The sequence below is a fragment of the Oncorhynchus kisutch genome, linkage group LG8, assembly GCF_002021735.2.
Source record: "Oncorhynchus kisutch isolate 150728-3 linkage group LG8, Okis_V2, whole genome shotgun sequence".
Taxonomy (NCBI): domain Eukaryota; kingdom Metazoa; phylum Chordata; class Actinopteri; order Salmoniformes; family Salmonidae; genus Oncorhynchus; species Oncorhynchus kisutch.
In genome coordinates, this window is record NC_034181.2 from 70,849,353 (window position 1) to 70,871,647 (window position 22,295).

Here is a 22,295-nt window from a genome sequence, read left to right on the forward strand (position 1 = left end):
TGTTGTTAAAGTAGTGGGATTGGATGTAATTACAACTGGCCCTGATGTTTCTTCACCTGTTGCTGTGGGCTGTGATGTTGAAGTAGAGGTTTCAACAATTACAGTGGTGGAAGTGGTTGTTAGGCCGGAGGTGACTTCTTTAGGTGGTTTTGTAGATGGACTTGTCTCAGTTGTGGTTTCTTCAACTGTTGTCGTTCCACCTGTGGTAGGTGTCGTTGTTGTGGGTGCAATTGTTGTTGTTGTTAAAGTAGTGGGATTGGAAGTTATGACAACTGGCCCTGTTGTTTCTTCACCTGTTGCTGTGGGCTGTGATGTTGAAGTAGAGGTTTCAACAATTACAGTGGTGGAAGTGGTTGTTGGGCCGGAGGTGACTTCTTTAGGTGGCTTTGTGGCTGTAGATGGAATTGTCTCCGTTGTGGTTTCTTCAACTGTTGTCGTTACACCTGTGGTAGGTGTAGTTACCTCTGTTGTTGTTGTTAAAGTAGTGGGATTGGATGTAATTACAACTGGCCCTGATGTTTCTTCACCTGTTGCTGTGGGCTGTGATGTTGAAGTAGAGGTTTCAACAATTACAGTGGTGGAAGTTGTTGATGGGCCGGAGGTGACTTCTTTAGGTGGTTTTGTAGATGGACTTGTCTCATTTGTGGTTTCTTCAACTGTTGTTGTTCCACCTGTGGTAGGTGTCGTTGTTGTGGGTGCAATTGTAGTTGTTGTTAAAGTAGTGGGATTGGAAGTTATGACAACTGGCCCTGATGTTTCTTCACCTGTTGCTGTGGGCTGTGATGTTGAAGTAGAGGTTTCAACAATTACAGTGGTGGAAGTGGTTGTTGGGCCCGTGGGGACTACTTTAGGTGGCTTTGTGGCTGTAGATGAAATTGTCTCCGTTGTGGTTTCTTCAACTGTTGTCGTTCCACCTGTGGTAGGTGTCGTTGTTGTGGGTGCAATTGTTGTTGTTGTTAAAGTAGTGGGATTGGATGTAATTACAACTGGCCCTGATGTTTCTTCACCTGTTGCTGTGGGCTGTGATGTTGAAGTAGAGGTTTCAACAATTACAGTGGTGGAAGTTGTTGATGGGCCGGAGGTGACTTCTTTAGGTGGTTTTGTAGATGGACTTGTCTCATTTGTGGTTTCTTCAACTGTTGTTGTTCCACCTGTGGTAGGTGTCGTTGTTGTGGGTGCAATTGTAGTTGTTGTTAAAGTAGTGGGATTGGAAGTTATGACAACTGGCCCTGATGTTTCTTCACCTGTTGCTGTGGGCTGTGATGTTGAAGTAGAGGTTTCAACAATTACAGTGGTGGAAGTGGTTGTTGGGCCCGTGGGGACTACTTTAGGTGGCTTTGTGGCTGTAGATGAAATTGTCTCCGTTGTGGTTTCTTCAACTGTTGTCGTTCCACCTGTGGTAGGTGTCGTTGTTGTGGGTGCAATTGTTGTTGTTGTTAAAGTAGTGGGATTGGAAGTTATGACAACTGGCCCTGTTGTTTCTTCACCTGTTGCTGTGGGCTGTGATGTTGAAGTATAGGTTTCAGCAATTACAGTGGTGGAAGTGGTTGTTGGGCCCGTGGGGACTTCTTTAGGTGGCTTTGTGGCTGTAGATGAAATTGTCTCCGTTGTGGTTTCTTCAACTGTTGTCGTTCCACCTGTGGTAGGTGTCGTTGTTGTGGGTGCAATTGTTGTTGTTGTTAAAGTAGTGGGATTGGATGTAATGACAACTGGCCCTGATGTTTCTTCACCTGTTGCTGTGGTCTGTGATGTTGAAGTAGAGGTTTCAACAATTACAGTGGTGGAAGTTGTTGTTGGGCCGGAGGTGACTTCTTTAGGTGGTTTTGTAGATGAAATTGTCTCAGTTGTGGTTTCTTCAACTGTTGTCGTTACACCTGTGGTAGGTGTAGTTACCTCTGTTGTTGTTGTTAAAGTAGTGGGATTGGATGTAATGACAACTGGCCCTGATGTTTCTTCACCTGTTGCTGTGGGCTGTGATGTTGAAGTAGAGGTTTCAACAATTACAGTGGTGGAAGTGGTTGTTGGGCCCGTGGGGACTACTTTAGGTGGCTTTGTGGCTGTAGATGAAATTGTCTCCGTTGTGGTTTCTTCAACTGTTGTCGTTCCACCTGTGGTAGGTGTCGTTGTTGTGGGTGCAATTGTAGTTGTTGTTAAAGTAGTGGGATTGGAAGTTATGACAACTGGCCCTGATGTTTCTTCACCTGTTGCTGTGGTCTGTGATGTTGAAGTAGAGGTTTCAACAATTACAGTGGTGGAAGTGGTTGTTGGGCCCGTGGGGACTACTTTAGGTGGCTTTGTGGCTGTAGATGAAATTGTCTCCGTTGTGGTTTCTTCAACTGTTGTCGTTACACCTGTGGTAGGTGTAGTTACCTCTGTTGTTGTTGTTAAAGTAGTGGGATTGGATGTAATTACAACTGGCCCTGATGTTTCTTCACCTGTTGCTGTGGGCTGTGATGTTGAAGTAGAGGTTTCAACAATTACAGTGGTGGAAGTTGTTGATGGGCCGGAGGTGACTTCTTTAGGTGGTTTTGTAGATGGACTTGTCTCATTTGTGGTTTCTTCAACTGTTGTTGTTCCACCTGTGGTAGGTGTCGTTGTTGTGGGTGCAATTGTAGTTGTTGTTAAAGTAGTGGGATTGGAAGTTATGACAACTGGCCCTGATGTTTCTTCACCTGTTGCTGTGGGCTGTGATGTTGAAGTAGAGGTTTCAACAATTACAGTGGTGGAAGTGGTTGTTGGGCCCGTGGGGACTACTTTAGGTGGCTTTGTGGCTGTAGATGAAATTGTCTCCGTTGTGGTTTCTTCAACTGTTGTCGTTCCACCTGTGGTAGGTGTCGTTGTTGTGGGTGCAATTGTTGTTGTTGTTAAAGTAGTGGGATTGGAAGTTATGACAACTGGCCCTGTTGTTTCTTCACCTGTTGCTGTGGGCTGTGATGTTGAAGTATAGGTTTCAGCAATTACAGTGGTGGAAGTGGTTGTTGGGCCCGTGGGGACTTCTTTAGGTGGCTTTGTGGCTGTAGATGAAATTGTCTCCGTTGTGGTTTCTTCAACTGTTGTAGTTCCACCTGTGGTAGGTGTAGTGGGTGCCTTTGAAGTTGTGGTTGATGTCGTGGGATTGGAAATTATGACAACTGGCCCTGTTGTTTCTTCACCTGTTGCTGTAGGCTGTGATGTTGAAGTAGAGGTTTCAGCAATTACAGTGGTGGAAGTGGTTGTTGGGCCCGTGGGGACTTCTTTAGGTGGCTTTGTGGCTGTAGATGAAATTGTCTCCGTTGTGGTTTCTTCAACTGTTGTCGTTCCACCTGTGGTAGGTGTCGTTGTTGTGGGTGCAATTGTTGTTGTTGTTAAAGTAGTGGGATTGGATGTAATGACAACTGGCCCTGATGTTTCTTCACCTGTTGCTGTGGTCTGTGATGTTGAAGTAGAGGTTTCAACAATTACAGTGGTGGAAGTTGTTGTTGGGCCAGAGGTGACTTCTTTAGGTGGTTTTGTAGATGAAATTGTCTCAGTTGTGGTTTCTTCAACTGTTGTCGTTACACCTGTGGTAGGTGTAGTTACCTCTGTTGTTGTTGTTAAAGTAGTGGGATTGGATGTAATTACAACTGGCCCTGATGTTTCTTCACCTGTTGCTGTGGGCTGTGATGTTGAAGTAGAGGTTTCAACAATTACAGTGGTGGAAGTTGTTGATGGGCCGGAGGTGACTTCTTTAGGTGGTTTTGTAGATGGACTTGTCTCATTTGTGGTTTCTTCAACTGTTGTCGTTCCACCTGTGGTAGGTGTCGTTGTTGTGGGTGCAATTGTAGTTGTTGTTAAAGTAGTGGGATTGGAAGTTATGACAACTGGCCCTGATGTTTCTTCACCTGTTGCTGTGGTCTGTGATGTTGAAGTAGAGGTTTCAACAATTACAGTGGTGGAAGTGGTTGTTGGGCCCGTGGGGACTACTTTAGGTGGCTTTGTGGCTGTAGATGAAATTGTCTCCGTTGTGGTTTCTTCAACTGTTGTCGTTCCACCTGTGGTAGGTGTCGTTGTTGTGGGTGCAATTGTTGTTGTTGTTAAAGTAGTGGGATTGGAAGTTATGACAACTGGCCCTGTTGTTTCTTCACCTGTTGCTGTGGGCTGTGATGTTGAAGTATAGGTTTCAGCAATTACAGTGGTGGAAGTGGTTGTTGGGCCCGTGGGGACTTCTTTAGGTGGCTTTGTGGCTGTAGATGAAATTGTCTCCGTTGTGGTTTCTTCAACTGTTGTCGTTCCACCTGTGGTAGGTGTCGTTGTTGTGGGTGCAATTGTTGTTGTTGTTAAAGTAGTGGGATTGGATGTAATGACAACTGGCCCTGATGTTTCTTCACCTGTTGCTGTGGTCTGTGATGTTGAAGTAGAGGTTTCAACAATTACAGTGGTGGAAGTTGTTGTTGGGCCGGAGGTGACTTCTTTAGGTGGTTTTGTAGATGAAATTGTCTCAGTTGTGGTTTCTTCAACTGTTGTCGTTACACCTGTGGTAGGTGTAGTTACCTCTGTTGTTGTTGTTAAAGTAGTGGGATTGGATGTAATTACAACTGGCCCTGATGTTTCTTCACCTGTTGCTGTGGGCTGTGATGTTGAAGTAGAGGTTTCAACAATTACAGTGGTGGAAGTTGTTGATAGGCCGGAGGTGACTTCTTTAGGTTGTTTTGTAGATGGACTTGTCTCATTTGTGGTTTCTTCAACTGTTGTAGTTCCACCTGTGGTAGGTGTAGTGGGTGCCTTTGAAGTTGTGGTTGATGTCGTGGGATTGGAAGTTATGACAACTGGCCCTGTTGTTTCTTCACCTGTTGCTGTAGGCTGTGATGTTGAAGTAGAGGTTTCAACAATTACAGTGGTGGAAGCTGTTGTTGTGCCAGAGGTGACTTCTTTCGGTGACTTTGTGGATGTAGATGAAATAGTCTCCGTTGTGGTTTCTTCAACTGTTGTCGTTACACCTGTGGTAGGTGTTGTTACCTCTGTAGTTGTTGTTAAAGTAGTGGGATTTGATGTAATGACAACTGGCCCTGTTGTTTCTTCACCTGTTGTTGTGGGCTGTGATGTTGAAGTAGAAGTTTCAACATTTACAGTTGTGGAAGTGGTTGTTGGGCCTGTGGGGACTTCTTTAGGTGGCTTTGTGGATGCAATGGTCTCAGTTGTTGTTTCTTCCTTTGTTGAAGTTTCAGCTGTGGTTGATGTAGATTCTTCTCCACTTGTTGAGGGTACCGTAGTTGTTGTGGTCTCCATTGTTGTTGACGTTGATGTTGATGTTGGTTCTGTTTTTGAAAAATATATTTATTTCGTTAACCCGGCCAGAAAAATAACTTCTTAGTTTACCAAATAGCTCGTATTTACAATTCTAAATTTTAACATATTGTTAATATGAATTAAACGTTTCATTACCACCTAGAGGTCTTCACGGGTCCACCCAATCCCGAATACTCACGACCCCACCAAAATGCAAAGTTTTACCCGGGTTCAGGTCGATTCCTGTTTGATTGTCATCAGGTCTCGAGTCAATTGTAAGTACAGCTGATAAACCTGAGTGGACCCGAAATTACCCATTCAAAGCTCTGCATAGCCTATAGCATATTTAAATTATGCTAATAAGTTTAAATTACATACTTATAGAAAGCAAAATATAAAGTCCTTTTTGTTAACCAGTGGAGGAACTTGACTGATAAATGTATTTTTTTTTAAATAGGGTCCAATCGGGTTTGGTCTAGACAGAGTATGGGTCTAGGTCTGGTTGTCTTCGGGTTTGAGTATAATTGTTCTTGGGTCCGTTCTTGTCCGAGTTTGATTGTCCTCAACTTTTTGGGACCCGAAAAGGCATTTACTAACACGTTACATACCCATTTCTATTAATTGCCATCATAATTGCCATTCATCACTATGATATAAACATCTGGCTGCACTTGAATCAGTCAAGAGCTTCTCTGCTTACCAGGTGTTGAGAAGTGGAAGACAGTTGTGGGCTTTAGTGTTGTTGTAGAGGTCTGTGTTGTAGTTGCATGGACAGTTGTTGTGGTCAGAGGGGATGTTGTGGTTGGTACTGGAGTTGTGGTCACTTTACAAGGCGAAATGTTCCTGGTAATGGTTCCGTTCGAGGCACAAACAGCAACTATGCAGTTACCAATCCCATCTGTTGTATTGTAGAGGGTTTCTCCATATGGGTGTTGTTTACCATTATGCAAGCATGTACAATCTGCAGGGGGGAAAGTATTTTACAATTAGATTTAATCAATGTTGCTTTGGTTATTGCTAAATATGTTACTTTTATTTGGGGATGTCATCCTTACCATTTACATCATAACTACAGCTCACTCCAGTCATTGTGCAGGTGCTTTAAAAGAAGAAAAAATATTTAAACATTGAAATTATTCAGAGGTTCAAATTATATAGATAAAAATGTTTTGTTCAAAATACCAGTAAAGAGGTAAGACTATTCAGGACTTGGTAATTAAGTAAGTTGTGAAATGCATGGGGAGCAGGGCACATTTTCAGATTGTCATACAACCATAGTTAGCATCACTATGGAAAAACTAGCATGACCCTTCCAATCTTTGACGAACTCTTACCCTCTTCCCCAGAATTAACATAGCACAGAGTACCTAATACTTTCACAGTTGTAACATTCAGAATATGCTCTGAAATAGTACACGTACTGTGAACTGAATTATTCAAACATACCATGTTTCACAATTTTGTGCCGGAAGATTCTGTCCATTGGTGTACTGGTTTCCTTCATAGTCATAACAGCCACATTGTTCCCTCTCCACACACTTCATTGTCTCCTCATTGAAGTAAGGTTGTGCCGCAGGACAGTTAGGATAGCAGCCTGTAATAAGCACAAAAGCCAAGAGGTTACAAAAAGTATTGTTATGGATAACACTAGAGTCAGTGTAAATGTAGCCTGAGGCTGCTCAGACACACAGCATGTAGATGTATAACAATTGTTGAGGTCAGTTTCAATTACAATTGTTATTCAGAAATAATATCCAAAATGAGACAAAATATGAGTTGGACGGTCATATCCCTACCTTCCAATGCTGGAATTAAACTAGAACAGTCTCCGGAAGGGTTTCTGCAGGTCTTCATACACTGAGCTCCACATGCCTTGTAGTGCCACTCACATTCTCCAGTAGGGTTGTAGTAATCACAGAACAGTGCTGTATGTGGTGTACAAAATATGGTGGGAAAAAAGTTGTCATTATTTGAACTAGAATAATGATGCCTTTCCATGATCAACTCTCCTATATGATAATGTGTCAACCTAGTCCAGTATTGAATTGACAAGCGCCTTAATGTAGTTTGAAAATCACATTCACTGTTGATTGTGAAGAAACTTACGGCAAATTCGAGGGGTTCTCCAGGCTACGCATGCTCCAGCTTCATTACAGGCCTTTGCATAAGCTGCCACTGCGGTACAGAAGCACTCGCAGTCTCCACCACTGTCACAAGCACATGAGTCTCTCACACAAGCATCGTAGTAAGGAGAGGGGTCCACCTTAAAAGCACAGAAATGTGTTGTAAGATATACAGAAGTTGCATGGTGAAGTACATTTCTTTGTCCACAAAAGACAAATCCACATATCTTACTAGTGTGGTGGATGAATCAGAATTACTTGGGCAACATAAGTAATTAAGATGTCATATTACAGGCTGCTATCCACCATCGATCACCACATTCTTTTGGAGAGATTAGAAACCCAAATTGGTCTACACGGACAAGTTCTGGCCTGGTTTATCTGTCGGAAAGATATCAGTTTGTCTCTGTGAATGGTTTGTCCACTGACAAATCAACTGTAAATGTCGGTGTTCCTCAAGGTTCCGTTTTAGGACCGCTATTGTTTTCACTATATATTTTACCTCTTGGGGATGTCATTCGAAAACATAAGGTTAACTTTCACTGCTATGCGGATGACAAACAGCTGTACATTTCAATGAAACATGGTGAAGCCCCAAAATTGCCCTCGCTAGAAGCATGTGTTTCAGACATAAGGAAGTGGATGGCTGCAAACCTTCTACTTTTAAACTCGGACAAAACAGAGATGCTTGTTCTAGGTCCCAAGAAACAAAGAGATCTTCTGTTGAATCTTAATCTCAACTTGAAGTCTTTACTGAAGACTCATCTCTTCTGTGGGTCATATGATTGAGTGTAGTCTGGCCCAGGAGTGTGAAGGTGAACGGAAAGGCTCTGGAGCAACGAACCGCCCTTGCTGTCTCTGCCTGGCCGGTTCCTCTATTTCCACTGGGATTCTCGGCCTCTAACCCTATTACAGGGGCTGAGTCACTGGCTTACTAGGGCTCTTTCATACCGTCCCTAGGAGGGGTGCGTCACTTGAGTGGTTTGAGTCACTGATGTGATCTTCCTGTCTAGGCCCCCCCCCCCCCCCCCCCCCCCCCATTGGGTTGTGCTGTGGCGGAGATCTTTGTGGGCTATACTCGGCCCTGTCTCAGGATGGTAAATTGCTGGTTGAAGATATCCCTCTAGTGGTGTGGGGGCTGTGCTTTGGCAAAGTGGATGGGGTTATATCCTTCCTGTTTGGCCCTGTCCGGGGGTGTCATCGGATGGGGCCACAGTGTCTCCTGACCCCTTCTGTCTCAGCCTCCAGTATTTATGCTGCAGTAGTTTATGTGTCGAGGGGCTAGGGTCAGTTTGTTATATCTGGAGTACTTCTCCTGTCCTATCCGGTGTCCTGTGTGAATTTAAGTATGCTCTCTCTAATTCTCTCTTTCTCTCTTTCTTTCTCTCTCTTGGAGGACCTGAGCCCTAGGACCATGCCTCAGGACTACCTGGCATGATGACTCCTTGCTGTCCCCAGTCCACCTGGCCGTGCTGCTGCTCCAGTTTCAACTGTTCTGCCTGTGATTATTATTATTTGACCATGCTGGTCATTTATGAACATTTGAACATCTTGGCCATGTTCTGTTATAATCTCCACCTGGCACAGCCAGAAGAGGACTGGCCACCCCACATAGCCTGGTTCCTCTCTAAGTTTCTTCCTAGGTTTTGGCCTTTCTAGGGAGTTTTTCCTAGCCACCGTGCTTCTACACCTGCATTGCTTGCTGTTTGGGGTTTTAGGCTGGGTTTCTGTACAGCACTTTGAGATATCAGCTGATGTACGAAGGGCTATATAAATAAATTTGATCTGATATCTGCATAATATTCCTATGGGATATACTTTTTATTAGAATGTATTTCTAATAGACTAGTGTTGGCAGTTGCATTTCTTCCCTCAGCTGGGGCTCAGTCACTTGCGGCCCAGAGAGGGGAGAGGTCAGACTTGTCTTTCACATATCCCTGGTGCTATGCAGAATATCAGAAAGGGAAGAGGACAGGATGGAACATTGTCTTCATATGTGAATGTATCTGTTAAACCATGTGAAGGGATGGCGTGATTAAGGGGGAACCAATTACTTGTCTGTGCGCAAGTCACTCCCCTCAGTGAGTTTGTCCAGGAGAGGGGTCAAGAGGGGATTTACTTGAGATGGGTGTATCTAGAGTTGACAATTGAGTTATGCCATTGGATGAGGTAATGGGTCTGTGCTATGAAGTACCAGGAACGAGATTAGAACCTCGTCTTAGGGACCAAACTGAACGATAATTTATAGCGAATGCTATCTGGCTATGGGATACTCCTCTCTCTCTCAAGTAAAAGTCTTTCTTTGCGAACTGTTTGTAAGATCTGTGGTTCGTCATGTAATTTGAGAGGGGTGTATCTTGGCTATAAAAGATCGTTGTACTTTTCTGTAGTCACGCATCATTGAAGGTCAAATGCTATTGCAAAGCTTATTATTATTAAACATGTAGTTTAAGCATAAATCTGACTGGTATGTGACGTTTGTAACTATCCTCATTTGGTAAAGCAGAAATAAGCCACCACACTACTAATATATCCTAGTTGAATATATCCATACCTGGTTCTGGCAGGCTGTGAAGACATCACTGTTAATGATGCTGCACTGTTTCTGGGCCCAAGACGCTCTGTACGGGTTGGAGGCACATGGGTGTGCTACAGCGGATACACTTGGACAGCTTGATGAAACTTTCCAGCTGTTTCCAAATTCCACCGGATCAACAACAGTCGCTTGGGCTCTAGTGGTGAAGTCATTGTTTGCGTTGCCGTCATAGTTTCCACACAGACCACACACCAGCCCCTGAAGAAAATAGATCATGAATTAAAATGACTGATTTGGCAGGGTTCTACAAAAGTCTTGGTAATATCAGTTTTGACTGAATACTGAATTAATTTCTTCATCAGAGTATCTTAATGTACCTGGTATTGTGGGCTAAGCTTGATAAAGAGACTGGTCTTCTTGTCCCACATGAGGATTAGACCACTTTTGACTTCAATGACCAGATAATTCCCCAGAAGGCTGATCTGTTTAGGAAACTGCTCTTCTGGAGTACTCCTGACAACTTGAGCGTTCCCATCTGCCAATATGAGCTCACTGGTCTGAAGAAGAGAAATATGTTTTCATACATAACTTGGTCTGAAATCGGATCTCAACCTGATGTTAAGTTGATGATTTGTTGATTGTTCTTTACACGAGGGATGGAATGTACAGTATTGTGTGAAGTCAAGTTGCTCATTACCCCCAGGAAGAGCTTGATGGTCTTGGAGCAGGTGGTGCCTTTAGTTCCACAAGGAACGTTCTCAGTGAGGACTCTGAAGCTGCCACTGCCATTAGTATTGCCACAGTAGTCCTGTAAGAATGAAAAATATTATTAATATGGTTCAAATTCACACTTTTCGATGCTGTTACAATTCTACCAAATAAAGAGACACAAACCTGAATGAGAGTGTATTCACAGTTTCCATTAAAGTTGAACCTTTTCTCATCAAAAGTGATATAGTGACCCTCTCCATAGATTGCACAAACTCCATCACAGAGATGTGTGGTACACTGCCATTGTCTGTCCTTGCAAGTACTGTGAACAACACACACATAATGTTAGGTTTTTCATTAATTGTAAGTCTGTGTTCTTTATGTTTTCTCCCCCATGAGATGTAAGACAACAAAACAGGCATACCATGTATTGCAGTCAACCTTAAGGGTCTCTCCAGCTTGGTAAGTAGCTCCATTGTGAGAACAAGGACAAAGTTCCTCCTTGATGCAGTCTCCGTTCCCATCAGACACCAGTCCGTTGGGGCACATACAACCTGATGTGCACTCTGTGCTAATCTAAAGGGATTTAACAAAAGAAAGTACATAAATAAGTCATGGCAAATGAAAGAGATGTGGACCATGTTTTCCCGGGTTTTTGTTCATTCAACACGAATCTGTATAATAGTGACAGTATGTGACAATCCCATTTAGAGTGAATAAGGGACTCACACAGCTCATGTCCAGAGTTTTGCAGCTCTTTTGACACTCTGAACCTGACGCTCCTGGAGGTGCAGTTGAGCAGTTGAAGAAAACCATTGGCAGTGTGCATACTGGGGATATATGAGAATACAAGTTTTAAAAAACGATTTTCAATTCTCAAACAATAAGAATATAATTGTCATATATCCAGAAATATCTACATTCATCATAATTAATCACATTGTCTTAAATGGATTGCTTGAATTCTCTTGGTTAATTTCATATGTACCTGTTTTGTGAAGGATGCATGTAAAGGGTTACCTAATATCGAGCCATATATTTTATAAATAGCTACTACATTGGAAGCAAAGAACATAAAACTTACTAAATAGTCTTGCTCCCCCAGTGCAACTCAGTGTCCCTTGTCTGCAAGTGCTGTTAAATAGTTACAGTATTAATAGTTATAGTTAGATAATCAAATTAACAGCAAATATCATTATGACATAATTGAATTCACAGCTTTGAATATATCCATCAAGTTTCATTAGTACTTGTATTTATTTTGGTCTCCTAGCTTTATACGTATGAGGGAGGTGCTTACCAGGTGGCACCGTCTCTGCTGATAGTCTCTTCTGCAGGGACCACCGAGCCCTTGTCATAGCAGGGACAGTTGGTGGGGGCAACACACTGGCCAGCCTCGTCCATGTAGGTGCCCTCTGCACAGCCACATCCGTCCACTGGAACAAACTCCACCTGGCAAGATTGGTCTGTCATGCTCAGGGAGCGGCAGGTGCGTCCACAGCTGGTCATGTTGTAGGTATAAACTGTTTGACTGGGGCAAGTGGCAAATGTATCTGAGAAAAGTCATTAGATATGATTAGTATTAGCAAGACCATTTTTGTTTTCCTTATATCTTTGTATTTGGGCAGTTATTTCCTCAGGTTATTTGTATTTAGTAACTCAACCCTACAGTTGTTGTTTCAGTAAATCATTCTATTCTAATCAATTTGCAGCACTCATTAAAATGACACATTGATGCCGCATTGTCTACTCACTGCAGATAGTGTCTCTCCAGCCAGTGAGCTGGATACCCTCGGCAGCACAAGCGTGGACATAAGAGGAGACGGCAGCACACATGCAGTCCTCACTCTTCTCACAGTTACAGCTGTCATACATGCAATTCTGTTGGATAAAAAGAGTCAAAGTGTTTCAGGACTAAAACCTCATCACATAAGAGTTTAATTGTTTTACTTTGTGATTGTATCCTTCTTAACTAACTTACGGTTTTGTAGGTGTCAGGTCTTATTTCAGAATGGCAAGGCGAGAACACTCCTTTAGGATCTGATAACATGGAACACCAGTGCTGGGCATATTTCTCTGTGAAAAAGACAGTCATAATTTCAACATACGCATATACTATCTCATATAAATTTGTTATAATCATTCAACAAGTGATTAATCTGTAGGCTTAATAAATATGTACCATTTTCAATGCTCAAACTGCAGGGGTTTTCAAAGCTAGTCTTGACATCAGGGCAGCTAGACATGGTCTTCCATGTGTTGGCAAAAGCTACAGCTGTGCCCTCCACCAATCCACTGATGACTCTGAAATCATCTGCCTGAACATTATTGTAGTTTCCGCAAAGGCCTGTGGAAAAATAATTGAAGCCGTATGATGTATTCGATTTTTATAAATAGAGATACTGAAGAAAAAGGTATGAAACTGGTGGATGAATCTGAAGCATACCACAGGTTGTTCCTTTGTAGGATGAGATGGCAGTTATGTAGATCTGCATAACTGGTGAAAGCTGGATCTGAAGTTGAACTCCAAGAGTTGTCTGGATAACAATGTAGAATGAGGAGGGCTTGAAGACGGTCACTTCAGCTGCAATACATGAAATAAATAGAGGGAAACCATCAATGCTTCATCTAGTGAATATAATTGATATGGTGTTTATACACTGAGTCCACACTACAGTTTAACTTGGATTATCTCACCTGTATAGAGTGGGACCTGAGAAAGAATCTGATTTACAAAAACACTTCCACATGACTGGACTCGGATCACCTGTGAATTAAATAAGATAATATATTTTATTAAATTCGCATTTGTTTCCATACAGCACAGCAATATTTGCCTAATCAGGGCAATTTTAAAGAAGGTTATTGTCTGTTTAGTCAAAAAGGTTGACTAAAAGCGGTTTTGCTTTGGAATGAGATGACAGGTCATTGTGTTATTTGCTCTGAAACATATTTGGAGAGTTGCCTTACGGTGGATCTGCTGGAGAGGGCAAGGGTAACAGCCCTCATACACGTCTCAGTGTTAGTCAACCCACACTTCACAATGTCTCCCAGCACGGTGAATTCAGTTCCATTGCATTGCTGAAAGAAATCAAGCATGAGTTTGAAGGCAGAAATATGTAACGATAGTGACTCGTTTGAACCTATTTCTACATAAACATATGGCTTGAGGAAAAGCTATTTTACCTCACCGTTTCACCTTAGTTTGCACTGAAAACTTATCAAGAGTTTCTTCTTGCTTCTATTGCTTTGCTATGCTGCACCACATGCACTGACCTTGGTCAGAATGTAAGAGCAGTCCCCATGGAAGGTGTAGGCTTTCCCATCATAGGTGTTGATGTGGGATCCTCCCACCACAGAGCAGGTCCCAGGACAGTCCTTGTCTGTACAGGTCCACTGACCACCAGCACAGGTGCTAAAGGGAACATTTATACATGTATACTCATCTCACAACTGCATTCATACAGTATTTTAGAAATATTTACATGGATATAGTTTTGGCATGATTCATGAAAATGAGGCATGGGATATGTGATGTTTAAATCAGATAATGTACGTGGCCTACCATTCTTTACAGTTGCTGGTGTAAGATTCTCCAGATTTGTATACTTGTCTATTGTGGACACAAAGGCATTCTCTCACTGGAATACAGCCACTGTTGTTGACGTCATCAAAAACAGTACCTTTTTGGTGAGAGATCAGGCAGAATTCAGTAGATTTCAGTTATTATAATGTGTTCTTTACACAGAGAACTTCATTGACTCCAGGAAGTAACTGAGAGAAACATCAAATATTTATTTATATCATTATCAAAGACTTTGCACACATTGACATAAAAGGCAGAATGGGTAAAAGTGTGGTGTTTTCATGATGTGCTTAAGGTTAACTTGTACAACAGAGTTGAACCTATGTGTTACCTAGAGGACAGAAGCAGCCGCCTGTACAGTGGTCTTCACACAACTGTCTGGCCTCTGGGTTGGAGCAGGTGTCAACACAGGGGTTTCCACACTCCTGGTACTCCATGTTGTCGGGGCATGTCTTATCTGAGAAAATAAACATTGTGATTAACAGTTTGCTTAAAATAGATTGTGAACATGATCATTAAGTGTTTGGTGGTCATGTTGAAGAGTATCTGCATGCTTACAGCAGAACTGTTCAGTCCTCCATTGCTGGGGCTTCCCCCCTGCATGAACACACTGACGGGAGTACTCTGAGATGGTGTTGCACAGGCAGAAGGAGTTGGTGCTGTTATCACAGTGGCACAGGTCAGCCAGGCAGGTCTCGACGAAGGCGTCCTTGTCCAAATAATTAGTGCAGCTACTGAAAGCTGCGCTGGAGAACAGCTGCTGACAAAATTCCTACAAATAGAGACAAACCATAAAAGGTTCCCATATAGAAAACATTTGATGGATCATATGGAATAATTGCCATTTCTAACTTCTATTAATATTGTTTTTGTATTCTTCTTCTGTGGTTTGAATTGTAATACCTCATCTCCACAACTCTCCTCAGAAGTTAGTGTAGGCTCCTCACAGACTTCCAGAGGACCATCCAGTTTCCAGAGGTTTCCATAGTCAGAGCTAGAGAGTTTCCCACCTGCAACAACACAGACATTGACAATTAGCTTTTCCACCTACAGTATGTAATGTAGTTAAATTTCAATAGTTTGGTCAGATTTTTTATTTTACCATTGATGATGAACTCATTGTATGTTTGGACTTCATTGAAGTCACCACACAGTCCGCAGGTCTGGTTTCTGTACTTCTCGTTCATTTCAATCTGTAGAATGATCAGACACAAGGTGTTTAGTAAAACAAAACATCTCATCCTGTTCAGCACCATTCACGTGTTCTAAGTCTTGGCTATCCTCCACATTTAAAACCTTTCTTTTTATTCGTCTTTATATTAGGGAGTGACAGAAAATCTCATTCAAATCTACAAGTATTTGCAAACACTTCATCAAATAAACATTGGAACATTGTCCTGTGTGTGTATAACCTATACATCTTCACAGATCCTGTTAAATTCATCCTGGTTCTTCAGGTAATTCTGCCTTTCAATGTTAACATATCTCGAGGTGAGTAGACAGTGATTCAACCAACATGAGAGAAGGTGCAGCCAAAAATAGGTGTCTCTCACTCACGATTAACTGCTGATCATTGCCAATGATAACAAAGATTTTATGCTTTTGATCTGAAGAAAAATGTAGTATTATTAACTAATCAACCATTGAAGAGGAAAGTTAGAAAAGCAGGTATTTTACCATTAGGGAGTCATCCTTGTTCCAAACAGCAACCAGCCCCAGTTTGGCTACGACCTTCACATTGGATGTAGTCTTCATGATGCTGACTCCAGACAAGCTGAACGGCAGGGTCACCCTTCAGGAGGAAGAAGATACTTAAAGGTCGTCGTTATGATTGTAATTTTTATTAAACTCCAGAATGTAGCACATCAAATCCTCAAGAGAGGTGCTTGCAGAATGGCGTATAAGTCAAATGACAGAGAAACTCACGTCTGCCCATTGACCACAACAACACCCTTGGATAGCTCCACCACTACACCATCCAGCTTCATGGTGATCTTGCTAATGGTGGGCTGGTTGTCCACCACCTGCCGCCTCATCTGGATGTTGAAAGCCTCATAGCTGCTCTTACACAGTGAGGTCACAACATGGTTGCAGGTAGAGGGGAGCTGGAAAAAGTACCCATCGAAGGTCTTGAAGTGATAGTTACCCCATGTGCTGCAGACCTGGTCATTGTGTGAGGCATTCACTCCTGAGGGACAAGGAATACAAATGTCAGTTCCTTCTTAGCTTATTGATGGATACCCAGTCATTTATTTGGTGTGCATTCTGTCAGTCATTTACCTGAAAGTGTGGGTATAGTCGTGATCATAGTCGGGATGATTGTTACACTTGTGGTGGGGCTCACTGAAATAAAAGCAATTCATGAGTATTTTACAATATTATATGTACATTACGGATGGAATTCAATCATTGCAGATATAGATTGTTGCACTGCTCTTTTAGAAGTGTATTTGATTTACACAGCAGTATGTCCAGACCAAGGAACATTTGAGGCATGATGTGACCCATTCAATATTTAAAGCGAACCTAAGGCTCAATTCAAACCGTATTGCCAAAGTTCAGCGCTATCATGCAATTTAATTTTAAAGGGAATGTTCCTGCGTTAGCGGAGTATTCTGTGCCTGAACTACAGTACTTTGATGTTCTTTGAATCGCATAGGTGTGGTCCAAGCTTTTGGAAAGCTCAGCCCTGCAGGTCATCCAACAAATAAAACCGACCTAAAGATTCCATAATCAAGTGTCATCTGCTTTGTAAACTAAACATATTGAATTCCGATGACTGTTCAGTTCCTATTTTACATATTTAGGCATCAGATGTTTTCTGTCAGTATCCTGTCAGTTTCCTGTCCTGTTATTTGAGTAATATCAGACATCAGACTTACGACAACTGTTATTTTAAAGATATACATTTGAGTTTGTATTCTGTTCTTGTTTTCGTTCCCGATCAAACGTTTTTTTTTCAAAAGTACAAACACACACCCAGTGTGGGGAGTGCTTTATGTATTTATAACACTACAAACTATGTTACAACCACTCATGATAACAATCACTAATGATAACAATTTCTATAAGTTTACACATTTTCAAATTTAGATGGAAACAATCTCATAAACAAATGTGTATAAGGAACAGAAATATGATGAATAATGTAATCATATGATCGTAGTAAATGTGTTTGCTGCCCTAAAGTAGAAAACAGGAGAACCGTTATTACTGATTGCGTAACAACTGCTACTGTATGCCTACTGTCAAATTCTTCAAAATGCTTTTCTAATACATTTAATCAATGTTCTGTGTGTTAGTACATTTATGAGTAGCTAATACATACATTTCTTTGATAATGAGATTTTGCATAAAATATATATAGATATATTATTAAATCTGAAAGTCACCAAATCATATATTGATAGGGTATATTTGTAAACTAAACTTGTGGTTACAGATTTGAAACCTATAGATTTGAAACCTACCTGCTGAATTAACATGTCGATGACATTCTTCCATACATACATTCCAAGCATCAATAATCATAATAATTTGGTGTTGTCCTGAATACTTACTATTTGTAATTAACATTCAGTCTGATTTATGTAGATTTTACAGATTTGTCAGACTTAAAAAAATTTTGAATAATTATATTATAGTAATAATCAGAACAGTTTCTGATATAGGCAAATTAATGAATATTCTACCAACCTGTTTGTGTTGATCTGATCAGTAGTACCAGGCATATCAGCCTCCATATCGGTTTATCCTTGGTTGTCCCCATGGTGATCCTGTGGGTAGTGAACAGGTCCTGCACAGGTGATATGAGAGAGGTGCTTAGGATGGATCTGGTCTTTATAACCACCTGTATTTGAGGAGGGGCCTTAAAGGTTAAAACAAAGGTGGGGCCAAAGGTTAAACATGACTCAATGATGACTTTAAGACTTCAATGTTCTATCTTATGAGGTTTTTAAGTACATCAACAGTACGTTAAGCATGAGCATTTACATACAGATTTAGCTGTTCATTAAGTATTCTATCATTGGGAATCGTTGTGTACCCCTATTGTTATTATAAACTCAGGTGGTTCATAATGTCCTTTATTATTCTCCTATACATCTATATTGCACAAGATAATTTACTTAGTCTTATGTGATTTCCTTCCCTTCCTCATTCAGTATCTATCTCAGGCAGCATCTCCACTCCAGTGGTTTGAGCTTTTGGTATTTGGTATTGTATTAGGATCCCCATTATTCCGAAAGGAGCAGATACTCCTCCTGGTGTCCACAACACAATACATGCTTTTTCTTTATGTAATGTATATATTAATGTATAATTACAGATACATTCATAATAAGTAGTGAGGTTTGTTAGAACAAAAAGGTGTATGACCATCTCCATGGCCATCCCAAACTCTGGCAATGTATAACGGATTAATAATACATTCATCCACTTTATTGGCTCAGTAGCTTGAGCACACATTGTCCAAATGCAAACATTTGTCTCTCTGCTGTTGCTTAAAGGAGTGATCATACTAATTGTATGCATAGTTAGTATTCATAGGCTAGTGTGACTCACCATGCTGATCCAGGAACTGCATCCTGATTAAAAAAAGATGAGCCATTGTTTTCAAAATAATTTTGACACACTGATGTGCATTTCTTCACAACTATGTTAATCATTTTAGCTTTCATATATGACCACTAAGTCTAAGTCTTATTTTTGGTTGAAAAATGTTTAAATTCAACAGGAATTACTTGTTGGTATGTAGCACATAGCTTTAGTAGCATACGTTCCTTTTGCAACAGCATAGGGACTATCTACATTTTCCACATTTATGTTTGAAAATGTAACTTTAATTTTTTATGTCAAACCAAACCATCCCTGTTCAATTGGTGGTTGTCATTGGTTATTGTTAAGTTTAGACACACCTTTAAACCCTCACTTTAAGCATACATGAAAAAAAATTGAAATATGCTCCATTTTCTTTTACTAAATGACCAAAAAGTAGACATTTTACTGTTATGGAGGACTGCATCAGCCAGGGGACCAGGAACCACCAGCCTGAGGGAGGAAACATGAAAAGGGTGAGAGCCGGTAGTTCGTGGGGAGCTGTGATTTATATGTTACCTTGTTGACCCTCCGGAGAACCTTGAACAGCCCCACAAACTGGGGGCTCAGCTTCATACAGGGCAGGCAGAGTGGGAGGTTCCTGGTGGAGAGCCAGACACGAACACGGGAGCCTCACTGCGGTGGCGATCTGCCTGCTCCTTTTGTCTGCGGAGGGCCTCACCTGGGCATCGTTCAAAACCTCCTCAGTGCGCCTGAACCACTCACTCATTCCCCACAGGAGCTTTGATCTGGCTCAGGGTCCATGGAGCCAGGGCTGGCTGGTATCCCAGAACACACTGGAAGGCAGTCAGCCCGTTGTAGGAGTGACGCAATGAATTGTGGGCGTACTCCGCCCAGGAAAGGAATTGGGCCCACTCCCCCTACCGGTCCTGGCAGTGACTCCTCAGGAACCTCCCCAGCTTCTGGTTCATCCTCTCCACCTGCCCTTTAGATGGAGGCCGGTACCCAGAAGTGAGGCTGACCATGATCCCCAGCTTCTCCATGAAGGCTTTCCATACCCTTAACGTGAATTGGGGGCCACGGTCGGAGATGATGTCCTCCGGAATGTCATTGCTGGAAGACCTGCTGGAACAGTCCCGCAGCAACCCGGAGAGAGGCAGGGAGACCAGAAAGAGGGATAAAACCGCAGGATTTAGAGAATCTGTCCACAACCACCAAATGGGTGGTGAAACCATCAGAGGGGAGGTCAGTGACAAATCAATAGATGAGACCAGGTACGCTGAGGCACAGGAAGGGGAAGGAGTTTCCCTGCTAGGGCATGCCGGGGAGTATCAAGGCACAAGGCAAGACCCAAATGCAGACACAGGAGTCAGATGGTTGGAGTCTTACAATGTTTATTAATCCCAAAGGGGTAGGCAAGAGAATGGTCGTGGAAAGGCAAAAAGGTCAAAACCAGATCAGAGTCCAGGAGGTACAGAGTGGCAGACAGGATCGTGGTCCAGGTAGGCAGAATGGTCAGGTAGGCGGGTACAAAGTTCAGAAACAGGCAAGGGTAAAAAATCGGAGACTACAAAAAGGAGAATGTGAAAAGCAGGAGAACAGGAAAATGCTGGTTGACTTGGAAACACACAAGACAAACTTGCACAGAGAGACCGGAAACAGGGATAAATACACTGGGGAAAATAAGCGACACCTGGAGGGGCTGGAGACAATCACAAGGACAGGTGAAACCGATCATGGCGTGACTGGGAGATTTAGTTTGGGCACATACGGAACAGGAGTTGACATAGCGAGTGATGTTCTGCGCCAAGGTGTGCCACCAGTACTTTCCAGAGATTGAATAGTGCGGGTGATACCTGGATGTCCAGCAATGACAGCTGTGTGCGCCCAGGTCCACAGCCGATCCATTATCCCTGTGGGAACATAGGTTCGCTCAGGAGGATAGGTAGCGGGTTCCATTTCCTTGGCCTGGCGAATGTCTACATCTATGTCCCAGAGCACAGGGCCTACGACTCAAGAGGGCGGAATTATGGGTGCACTCAGGACAGGAACCTCTCCTGAATCGTAGAGAAGGGACAGGGCATTGGCTTTGATGTTCTTTGAAGCTGGGCAATATGTCAGAGTGAAGTAGACTCTAGTGAAGAAAAGCGCCCACCTTGCTTGTCGCGGGTTCAGCCGCCTCGCTGTCCATATGTACTCCAGGTTCCGATGGTCAGTGAGGACGAGAAATCCTTGGCGCCCTCCAGCCAGTGTCTCCACTCCTCTAATGCCAACGTCATCACCAGGTGGTCCCGATCTCCGACATCATAGTTCCTCTTAGCAAGAGACAGTTTTTTGAGTAATATGCACATTGATACAATTTCTGTGGATTACCTTGTCATTGTGACAGGACAGCCCCCACATCCACTTCTGAAGCGTCCAACTCCACCACGAAGGGCAGCATATGATTTGGGTGTTTGAACAACGTGAAACATCCCTTCAGTAGGTGGAAGGTTTCATTGGCTGCATTACTTCACCCCAACTTACGGGGACCACCCTTGAGGAGAGGCGATAGAGCTAAAGTTCTGTATGAAACAGCGATAGAAGTTGGCATACCCCAAAATCCGTCGTAACACCTTTATGGTGGTTAGGACTGGCCATGACCTGACAGCATCGACCTTTTTACCATCCACCACTCTTTGAAGGCCGATCTGGTAACCCAAAAAGGAGACCTCCTGATGGAATGGCACTTCGCTTTGACTTACAGATGGTTGGCCAGGAGCGTTCCAGGACTACTTGGACTTGAGCGATGTGATCCTCCAAGTTAGCCGAGTAGACCAGGATGTCATCGATATACATGACCACCTGGTTTCCGAGCATGCCCCAGAACACCTCGTTGACTAATGCCTGGAACACTGACGGAGCATTGGCTAATCCATAAGGCATCACAAAGTACTCGTAGTGACCAGACATTGTGCTGAAAGCCATTTTCCATTCATCCTCCTGAATGCATATAAGATTGTAGGCACTCCGCAGGTCCAATTTGGTAAAGAGTTGTTCGATCGTGGCCAGCACCAACGGGAGATGGTAGCGGTACCTTGTGGTGATGGAATTCAGACCTCTGTAATCAATGCATGGGCATAACCCTCCATCCTTCTTGGCCATGAAAAAGAAGGACTGCGAATGAAACCCTGTTGGAGCCTCATGGATGTATTCCTCCATAGCCTTGGTTTCAGCCACCGACAGAGGGTAGATGCGGCTGCACGGAGGCGCAGAGCTTGCATGCAGATCAACGGCACAGTCCCAAGGGGCAATGAGGACGGAGACAGGTGGCACGGGTCTTGGAGAAAACCTCCCGCAGCTCTTGGTATACCTCTGGGATGTTGGGCTGAAGGGCAACCACAGGACTCTTGACCGACATGGAACCACAGAGGAAGAGAAAGCAGGTCATCAGTGAGGCTGAGTGGTGCTGTGATGTGTGTGTTAGTCCCAGATCCCAGTGGCCCACGATCCAGCACTTGAACCGGAAAAGGAGAGGAAAGCAGATATGAGGTGATGC

The 22,295-nt window shown here is 42.8% G+C and overlaps 1 pseudogene; it reads right to left on the bottom strand.

Moving 5' to 3' along the window:
* The window catches only part of LOC109895226 (mucin-2-like), a 120,607-nt pseudogene extending 102,607 nt beyond the window's left edge, over positions 1–18,000 (bottom strand).
* Positions 18,001–22,295: the final 4,295 nt, after the last annotated feature.